Source organism: Benincasa hispida, chromosome 11 (assembly GCF_009727055.1).
Source record: "Benincasa hispida cultivar B227 chromosome 11, ASM972705v1, whole genome shotgun sequence".
Lineage (NCBI taxonomy): Eukaryota > Viridiplantae > Streptophyta > Magnoliopsida > Cucurbitales > Cucurbitaceae > Benincasa > Benincasa hispida.
Window position 1 is genome coordinate 39,287,267 of NC_052359.1, and position 10,409 is coordinate 39,297,675.

At 37.8% G+C, this 10,409-nt stretch overlaps 1 pseudogene; it reads left to right on the forward strand.

The window, feature by feature from the left end:
* Nucleotides 1-10,116, forward strand: part of LOC120090340 — a 19,942-nt pseudogene extending 9,826 nt beyond the window's left edge.
* The last annotated feature ends 293 nt before the right edge of the window (nucleotides 10,117-10,409 follow it).

The window sequence follows — 10,409 nt, forward strand, 5'->3', positions numbered from 1 at the left end:
TACCATAAAATAGAAAAAGAACTATGGTTTATATGTTTCATGAGATGAAATATTACTATAGGTTATAAATATAATATGGTAAGTTGATTATCATATTTATTTATAATAATATTAATTATTTGATAATTATCTCTTTTTCTCTAATAACCAATTAAGTGGGAGGTTATTGGTGGTTTTATGGTAACCGTGAAATAAAAGGAAAAAGGTTTTCCTTATTTGATAGAGTTACTCAATTTGGAAAGTACTCACGATAAAGTTATCAAGCGAAATTGTTTCACTAAGCGGTAGCATTAGAAAGACTAAACGATCGTGGACATTATCTATACGATAGTTCATCAACTGGTCGTAGCTAAACGATCAAGTGGCATTGTCTATACGATAGGCTGCCATCTTCTACACGATTGAGCTCATCGTCTATATGATAGACTGTGTCATCTCCCACTTGCTCAATTGTCTACACGATTGTTGTTCCTCTAGTCTCTTCCTCTAATCAAAATCATAAAGAGCCCATAACTCCTGGATTCTCATACCGAGAATACCAAAGTAACCTTGTGGTAGCGTCCTCACTCAATTAGATTGTTTTTGAGGTTCTGGAGGTCGTTTGTTGGGTTCGTGATCGTTGTGTTCGTGTTGTTGTTCTGGTCGTTGTGTTCTAGGGCTGAGTTGCTGTTCTTGGACGATTGGAGATTTATCGAGGGAGTTTTGAAGAATGGTTCTTCAAAGGTATGCATACTTTATCCCTTGACCCTCTCTTAAAGCATGCTGTAATTGTTGGTTTCCGTTGTTGTACTGTAATTGTTGTTGTTCAATTTCGAATGGAATTTGGAATGATCCTTCCACTGCTCATGGAAATCCTCATGTCTGATTTCCTTTAAATCAATCATTGCACTGCTTGAATGCTTTTCTGCCTGCCTCCGCTTCAGATCTGGAATAAATCTGCCTCTGTTGCATCTGTTCGAGTCACATTAGCCCAAGTTTAGATCAGATCTAAGGAAAATCATATGCTTTGGATCTGAGGAAAAGGGAAAAGCTAACGAGCAACACGTCCTAGCTGAGCTAACACCTCTCTGAGCTGAGCCGAGCCATATGTGTAGAATCGGTATGACAACCCTAGGGGGGTGAATAGGGTTTATTAAAACTTTTTATTAATATGAACCCAATTAAATAAATGAATATAATTTTAAGTAATGAGTAATTTAAACAATAAACTCATGGAAATAATTTCACTTTGAATTGAACAAGAAGTTAATAATACAANGCCTTGTGGATGTCTAGCTTAGTAATCTGGTTGATTTTAGTTGTTTCATTTTTTATAAGGGTTATAACTAATGAAATTAGAATTAAAATCAATAAGAAAGACATGCATGCAAACTTAGGCTTTAATCATGTTTTAAAAGAGTTTTAAAATTTGATTGAGATAGACCTAAAATCACAGTTCTAATGAGATTAGAAACCTCAGTTTAATCTTTTAATTAGGTTTAATAAGATTAAATTGACTAATAAAAGATTAAATACGTACCAAATCTATCTTAAGGGACCTTTTGTATAAGGCAGGTTCTGGCTAGGCTTGGGTATTTAACCTGACAGAAACGAAACACCCCTACCTGGGAGCCTACCTAAAAAGGTGAATTAGATAGATTTGTTTCATGCATGCAATTTTGATAATAGTCTGTTAAAGTGTTTAATAAGACTTGAATCAAACTTGTTTAATTATAAAAAATAAGAGTTGTTCATTAGAAAATTAAACACCCACTTAGTTAAAATTAGTAGCCAGATTTACTAAGTTAATGAATCCCTAGGTAGAACATTCAGTGGGAGGTACTTGGGGTATATGATACTTCACTTAAACCTCTACACGTTTCTCCCTAAAAGTTCACACCGTGAGTGGGAGTGTTCCCTATAGGATGGTGTTTGGGTAGGTCAATACCAAGGTGAATGGAGAGAATGTTCATAGTAAGTGGGAGTGGGACGTTGACAACATATCCCACGGTCTCTCTCATTAGGTTGGATAACGTTTTCGTGCATCGCCTTGAGGCACCCTAGAAGTTTCCCCCTAAAGGATGGTTGTATTTACACAACTCTTTATCTGGTCTCCAGAAATGGATAAGGTTGCTTTAGTCTCTTGTCCTAATCTGCTTTTTCCCTATGGTGGGCGCATTAGGGCGGGACTCTAGTGACTAAAATGAGAGGTTACACTTACACGGAATTGTTAAGGATGTTAACAAATTATGGACATTGAATAATGGTGACTGTTAGATTTAGTTACAAAGAGTTGTTTATTTCTAATGGTTGAGATTGTCTTATCCCAGTGAAGGGGCACTTGATCACTCTAACGGTGACTTTTGTCCTACCTCACTAGGGCATCATTGCAAAATAGATGTCACTTAAGGTACAATAGAACTATTTTGCTAAAACTAAAATTGGTGTTAAAAGTGGTAATGCAAGTAGACTAAAATTGGCGTCAAGTTGATTTTAGTTTGTTCATTTTTCAGCAACTTTTTAAATATGGCTACCGCAACTCTTGCTCTTTTAGCCGCTGACAAACTAACTGGCGAAAACTATGCTAGTTGCAAAAAAACACGATAAACACGATACTTATCATCGATGACCTGAGGTTCGTCCTTATGGAGAAGTGTCCTCTTATTCCACCTCTCAACGCCGCTCGAATGTTCGAGAGGTGTACGAGAAATGGACACGGACGAACGAAAAGGCCCGGACGTATATCTTGGCCAGCCTTAACAACGTTTTGGAAAAGAAGCATGAGCCCATGGTCACTGCACGTGAGATCATGGAGTCCTTGAAGGGAATGTTCGGACAACTGTCCGCACAGCTCAGGCATGACGCTCTTAAGTTCATCTTCAACACCAAAATGAAGGAGGGTACATCTGTTCGTGAACATGTTTTGAACATTATGGTCCACTTTAATGTGGCGGAGATGAACGGTTCTGGCATCGATGAGGCCAGCTAAGTTAGGATCATTCTGGAGTCATTATAGAAAGCTTCCTCCATTTTGTTAGCAACACTGTTCTAAACAGTATTGACTATAACCTTACAACTCTACTCAATGAGTTGCAGACTTTCCAATCCTTGCTAAAAAGTAAGGAGAAGAAGGTTGGTGAGGCAAATATTGCTTCATCATCCAGAAAGTTCCATAAGGGGTNAAAGGGAAAAGCTAACGAGCAACACGTCCTAGCTGAGCTAACACCTCTCTGAGCTGAGCCGAGCCATATGTGTAGAATCGGTATGACAACCCTAGTGGTATGTATCGAAGATTTATTTTCAAGAGATAATGCTTTATCCAATTAAAAAAATGAATACAATTTTAAGTAATAAGTAATTTAAACAATAAACTCATGGAAATAATTTCACTTTGAATTGAACAAGAAGTTAATAATACAACTTTAAAGTACCCAAATCTGTTCTCATAACAAGATTGATCATGGATGTAGAAATTTAAGAACAACCAATGAAATTAATCCAATATGAACAATTAATTCCAAAAAAAAAATTGCAATTAATTTCAAGCAATAAAATATAGTAACCAATTAGTTGCAAAATTAAATAAGAGAAGGATAGAGAAATTGACATCGAGAATTTTATAGTAGTTCGGCAAAACAGACCTACATCCATTTCCCAAGCTCCTCTTAGGTATGTCACTACGAACTTGACTCTTTCCATGATTTAGAGTTGAACCGGTACAACGTTCTTTTTTTCGGACATAAGAACAAACCCGATCCTTTCCACGATTGAGGATCAAACCGTTATAAGCACATTTTTTTAGAGACCAAGAACAAACCTTACAATGAATTTAGAAATAAAGGACAGTATGAGAAAAACTCTCTTGAATAGTAAATTTAGAAATTTAGCACTCAATAAATCAATCCTCACTACATAAAATATCTCTCTCAAGAAGAAGATGAAAATAAGAAAATTGAAGTTTGGAGAAAAGCAACAATGGTGGCTTAATGAGTTATGGAGTATTAAGAAAATAAAACTTGTTGTCATGATTTGGAGAAGAAGATGTGTTTAAATAGAGAAGAAAAATTGTTGAAAACCACATTTAATTTAGACCATTGGATTTTGGAAAAAAAAAAATCAATGGTGAAGATTTTAAACTAAACTAGTCGTTAGACGCAAACAAAATATAATATTAATTTTTTTAAAAAATTCATTTTCTTTTTTTAAAAAAAAAATACAACAAAAGTAAAAAACCCACCATGTGTCCAAAACTACCCGTTAGACACAAACATAAAATAATATTAAATTTATTTTCTTTTTAAAACCAATCCAAAGATCAAAAACATACCATGTGTTACTACTCCATTGCTCCAAGTGGTACCTTTTAATTGGTCCAGTTTGATGAGAAAACTTCTGTCATGTCATTAGATCGAGATTTTTCTATTAAGCTTGTTTTGCTTATATCTTTTTCGTTTGAGTTCTGATTTGGGCGATTCAAATTGTGTTGCAATCATTGTTCTGAGTGCTATGCAATAGATACTTCAAAAATACTCAAATTTACAATAAATAAAAGCACGTTTATTATCATCAAAACATTAATTAATTTGAGGTTAAGGGCCAAAAAGCCAACAATATGTTGAATCAAGCATATTTTGAGCCGAGTTGATTCATACTCCTACGAGTTGAGCCATATTTTGAGCCGAGTCAAGCCATAATCTAAGTCGAGTCGAGCCATAGTCATATTTTGAGTCAAGCAAAGTCATATTTCTAGCAAACCGAGTCGGTCAACTTAGTGTCGAGCCGAGTCGATGAGTGAGCCATATTTTCTTGTGAATCTGTTTGTCCCCATTCAATTTCTGTTCTAATGGAAAAATTGATATTTTCCGTCCTATTAGCACTGTGTTAGACGACACCAGCTACATCACTTAGGCCTATCAAATGAAGAGTTTCTTGATTGGATGCAAGTAATGATGGATTGTTACTGGGCATGTCACTCAACCTGTCCAAAGTGCCACTGAAGAAGATAGCAAGTTTATTGAGAGATTAGAGGATTGGGATAGCAAAAATCACCAGATCATCACCTGGTTGGGGTAACACTTCCATTCCAGCCATTCATACCCAATTGGATGCATTCAACACAGCTAAAGAACTGTGGAATTTTCTATCTACACGATTCCAAACCATTGGTCTAGCTCACTATTATCAGTCGCNGACCGATTGGCTCAGGAAGTTCCTGACTGATCTGAAAGTTGTTCCAGAAATGTCCTGGCCCATCACCCTTTATTGTGATAACAGTGGTGTTGTGGTGAATTCTTGTGAGCCTCAGAGTCATAAGCGCGACAAGCACATAGAGCGAAAATGTTTGGGACTTGTGTCCTAATTCTCCCGAAATCTTGTAGTTTGTAATATATACACATTGTTATGAATAAAATAAGAGTTATTTCATTATGACATTTACTCATATGCAATAAACAAAGTTTCATGGTTATTGTATGTAAACTTAAGCATGTACATGAGATATACAAGTCAATCATGTCTTAAGTGATATCCTAAATAGGTCTGTAGTATAAGGATTAAGGTGGATACCTGATCCTAGTGACCTACAGATACAACCCGCTTTGTAGAGGTTTGCAAGTGTTGTGAACTATTACAAATGGTAGATCTTAACCATTCATGTGGAGACATGCGAGCGAGGGTGTCCTATACAAAGAGTTTGTATAAGACCAGACCACGAGATGATTCGTCTCTGTATATAACGTTGTTAATACTGAAGACTTACATCTCACCTAAACGAACATAGATGACATGACCTCAATCTTGAGTGTTTTGGGAACTCCTTCCTTTGAGGGTGGTTCTTTGATTAGTATGGGTGAGAGTGGCCACTTTGTATATAACGTTGTGTTCGTGATCTTAGAGATCGCGATGTTCGAGTTTTTTATTGATCGTGCTGTGTTGCGGTCGAATTATTCGAGCGTTCGTGACTGCTGTGTTGCTATTTGATCAAGAATTTGTGATCGAGGGATCTTGAAGATGAGTCTTCAAAGTTATGTTTGTTTTTCCCTTGATCTTAGTAAAGCATGTTGTAATTTCGCGTTATGCACGATCGTATGTTTCCGTTTCTTGATTGTAATTGTTAAAGTTCATATACGATTGAAATTTGGAACGATCCTTCCGCTGCTCATGGAAATCCTCATGTCCGATTTCCTTTAATTAGTATTAGAGCCAGGTTGTTATGATATTCCAAATTTCACTTCTTTTTTAAACTTCTTTGCAGCCGTGGTGGGTTTTCTGCATTGCATTTAATTGTTAAATGTGTTTGTGGATGCTATTGATGAATGTTTACTGGTTTAATTTCCTCTTTTAAAGTTTTCCTTTAAATTACAAAGTGTTAATTTGTAAGGGCCCCTGTGTTTTTGGACGAAATTAATATGCTATCGAGTTTGTAATTTAAAGTGTTTGAGTTAATCGAGTCGTTCGTGATGAAGTTTCAAAGCATGGAGATGTGGTTCTCAGCGAAGAAGAAGACTAAGAGTTGGTCGTGTCGTGTAGCCTTAGGTAAATGATCGTTGGGATTTAACTAAACGATCGTGTAGATTTTTCTATACGATTGTGTAGTATTTGCAAAACGATGGGGTAAATCATTTACTCTATCATGTAGCGTTGGTTGCCTAATTGCGTAGACGCTGGAGGTAGACGAACGTAGTGGGAGCATATGATGCTTACCGTTTAGAAAAATGCGCACGCTAAACGATCGTGTAGTTAGCATGCTCATCGCATAGTTACTGACTACACGATCANTCGCACTCTACCCTAGTCAGCACCAATCAGGAGGCTGAGCAATCTGTGAATAAGTATCTGGCTATTCTTCAGCTCATTTGGACTCCGTTAGATCAAGCCAAAATTAGTCTAGATCATCTACGACTCATCAAGGTTCTTATGGGGCTTTGGCTAAAATATGAATCTATTTGTGCTTCCTTATTGTATCGCAATCCCTTTCCATCTCTTGATGCTGCAATTCAAGAAATCCTCTTTGAGAAAAAAAAAAAAAGGTTTGGGCTGGTCTCGTCTCTATCATCGGAGGTTGCTCTTGCAACCACTCATTCACGCTTTTTCGTTGAGTCATCTTTGTGCAAAAACTGAAAAATCGCATGGTCATAAGTTTGCTAATTGCCCTATCATATAGTGTAGGTATTTCCATAAGCGTGGTCACATTTAGGACAGTTGTCCTACCAGACTGTCTTGCCCCCCAGTTATAGTACTAAGTCAAAGAGTTCTACCAAGTCTAGCATTCCATCTGTTGTTGCTATTGCGACGTCTGCTGATGTGACGTCTTCCTCCCCTTTGAGTCTCTAGGTCAGTGACCTTCAAGATTTACTCAAACAAGTGTTATCTTCTAATGAACATGTTTTTGCTGTCACACCAAGTACATCTTGGCTCTTTGATTCAGCTTGTTGCAATCATATGACTTCCAACATTGCTCTATTTTCTTCCTCTACCCCTGTCAAACATCTTCCTCCCGTTCGCTCTACTGATGGTAACCATATGATCATTTCTCAAATCTATATTGTTGATACACCAATTATAACCCTCTCCGATACTTACCATGTCCCCAATCTGACCTTTAATCTTGCCTCTGTTGGTCAGTTGTTTGACCTTGGACTTATTGTTTTCTTTTTCCCTCATGGTTGTTAGGTTTAGGATACGCGAACGGGTCAGACAGTTGGTACGGTGCAAGATGGGAAGATTANTGCACGATCGCATACCTCGTGCTTCATCGCATAGTAAAAGGTACACGATCGTTGCTAAACGATCATTTAGCTCTGGAAGCGTAGGTAAACGATTGAGCAAAGCATTTGTTCTTTCGTGTAGATGATCCCGGGGTGTTTGGTGCACGATCCGTAGAGACACACGGACTTCGATTAGATGATTCAAGACCCGGTTCGCCTGTTTAAATCGGAGACTCCTTGTTTTTGTAATACTTAGCTTTTGGTTTTTGGATTTTGAGGCAATTCTTCCTAGTTCATCAACATTTTTTTTTTTATTATACATGAGATGTATGGTGTTTATATGGAAAAATATTTGACATATAGTTTTGAAACCCACCTTAGGTTGTGCAATTGTTCATGCATCATGTATTCCTTCATCCCTCTATCCAAATCCATACATAGCCCACAACTCCTGAATTCTCACACCGAGAATACCAAGGTAACCGAGTGGTGGTGTCGAGTTCTGTTCGAGGGTCAAGGATTGAGTTATACTCGCTGGTGATCGAAGTTTTTCCAGTTCATGCTATTTGCTGAGTTTTCTCGTTGCGTTTGTGCTGTTCAACGCGTTTGAGTTTGATCGAGGGAAATACGTGAATAAAAGGTTCTTCAAAGGTATTCTACTCGATCCCTTGTATTTATTTTCAAAGCATGCTGTAATTTATCACTTAATGCATAATTGTTTCCGTTTGATTGTAAATGTTTATGTTCTTTCACAATAGGGTTTGGAACGATCTGCTTTCGCTCACTGGTTCTCTAGATTTAGAGTTCCTTCAGATCCCTCTACTGATCTCTTCCCTACTTGTGTTTCTTTGCCTGACTTTTCCCCTCTGCCTGTCCTTGAGCTTGATTCATCTTCTTCCACCAATACACTTCTAGATCTGCCATCTGTCGCCGATGCGGAATTAGAACCTCTACCTGTTTGCCAATCCACTCAGGTAAGAGAAACTCCTCATCATCTCAAAGACTACCACTATTTTTCTACTGTCATGTCTTTGGTTGAATCTTCTTCTTATCAGGAAACCTATCATGTCTTTGGTTGAATTTTCTTCTTATCAGAAAGCCTGTACTGACCCTCTTTGATAGCAAGTGATGAATGAGAAACTTCAGGCTTTGGAGAAGATGTATACCTGGGATTTTGTTGAGTTACCTCCTAGCAAGAAGCCTATCAAGTGTAGGTGGATTTATAAGATCAACATTCATTTCGATGGGTTAGTTGAACGGTATAAGGCTTATTTATAGCCAAAGGGTATTCTTATAAGTATGGTATCGACTATGAGGAAACTTTTGCTCCCGGTTCCCGAATGACATCTGTTCGAAGTTTATTGGTCATAGCCGCTGCTAAATAGTGGCCTTTTCTTTAAATGGATGTCAAGAATGTTTTCCTTAATGGCACTCTATCTGAAGAAGTTTATATGGAGCCATTGCCTGCTATTTCTTCTCCATCTCATAAAGTATGTCTTCTTTGGCGTGCTTTGTATGGGTTAAAACAAGTACCCCATGCCTGATTTACAACCTTTATGCCACTGTCACCCAACTTGGGTTTGTCTCCAGTGCTCATGTCTCAACTTTCTTTGCTCATAACACTCCGTATGGAGCTGTTCTTCTACTTTTATATGTGGATGACATGATTTTCACTGGCGATGATCCTCATGCTATATCTGATTTACAACGCTATCTAGGAGAACGCTTTGAGATGAAAGATTTGGGCCTTCTCAATTACTTCTTTGGTCTTCAGATCTCATCATGTTCTGATGGGTATTATTTATCTCAGGCGAAATATGCATCTGATCTTTTGGTGCATTCTGGTATCACTGATGCTATCATTGCACCAACACCATTGGACTCCAATGTTCGCTCGACCTCTTTTGATGGTGTTCCTCTCGAGGATCCCACTCTATATCGGAAATTTGTTGGCATTCTCATCTACTTAACTGTGACACGTACAGACATTACCTATGCAGTCCATGTGGTCAGTCAATTCATGTATACTCCTCGCACTATTGTTCTTTGTATTCTGCAGTATGTTAAAGGCACTTTGGGACATGGTCTTCAGTTCTCTTCTCAGTCTTCCTTGGTTTTCTTCGGCTATATTGATGCTGACTGGGCTGGTAATCCTATTGATCGACGGTCCACCATAAATTACTATTTTTATTTGGGTGATTCTCTCATCTCCTGGCGAAGTAAGATACAAATTGTTGTTTCTCGGTCTAGCACAGAGTTAGAATATCGGGTACTTACTGATGCTACTTCCGAAGTCTTGTGGCTTGATTGGCTCCTGACTGACATGGGAGCTCCCCAGGCCTCTGCCACTATTCTTCATTGTGACAATCGTAGTGCTATTTAGATTGCTCATAATGATGTTTTTCATGAATGGACGAAGCATATCGATTGACTGTCACTTTGTTCATCATCATCTTCAAAGCTCCACCTTACGCTTTCAAGCCATATCTACGACTGAGCAACTGGTTGACATCTTCATTAAAGCACTCTCTCCTGCACGCTTTGATAAGTTATCTTGCAAACTCAAGTTGGTCTCTACTTTACCACCTTAAGTTTGAGGGGATGTTAATAGTTATAAGGTTAATGGGTGGTTACATATTTGTAGGCTTATTTTAGGAGGTTGTTAAAGATCTTACAGATTTTACATACCTATCTTTGGGTAATTTTATGTGTATAAATACCCGT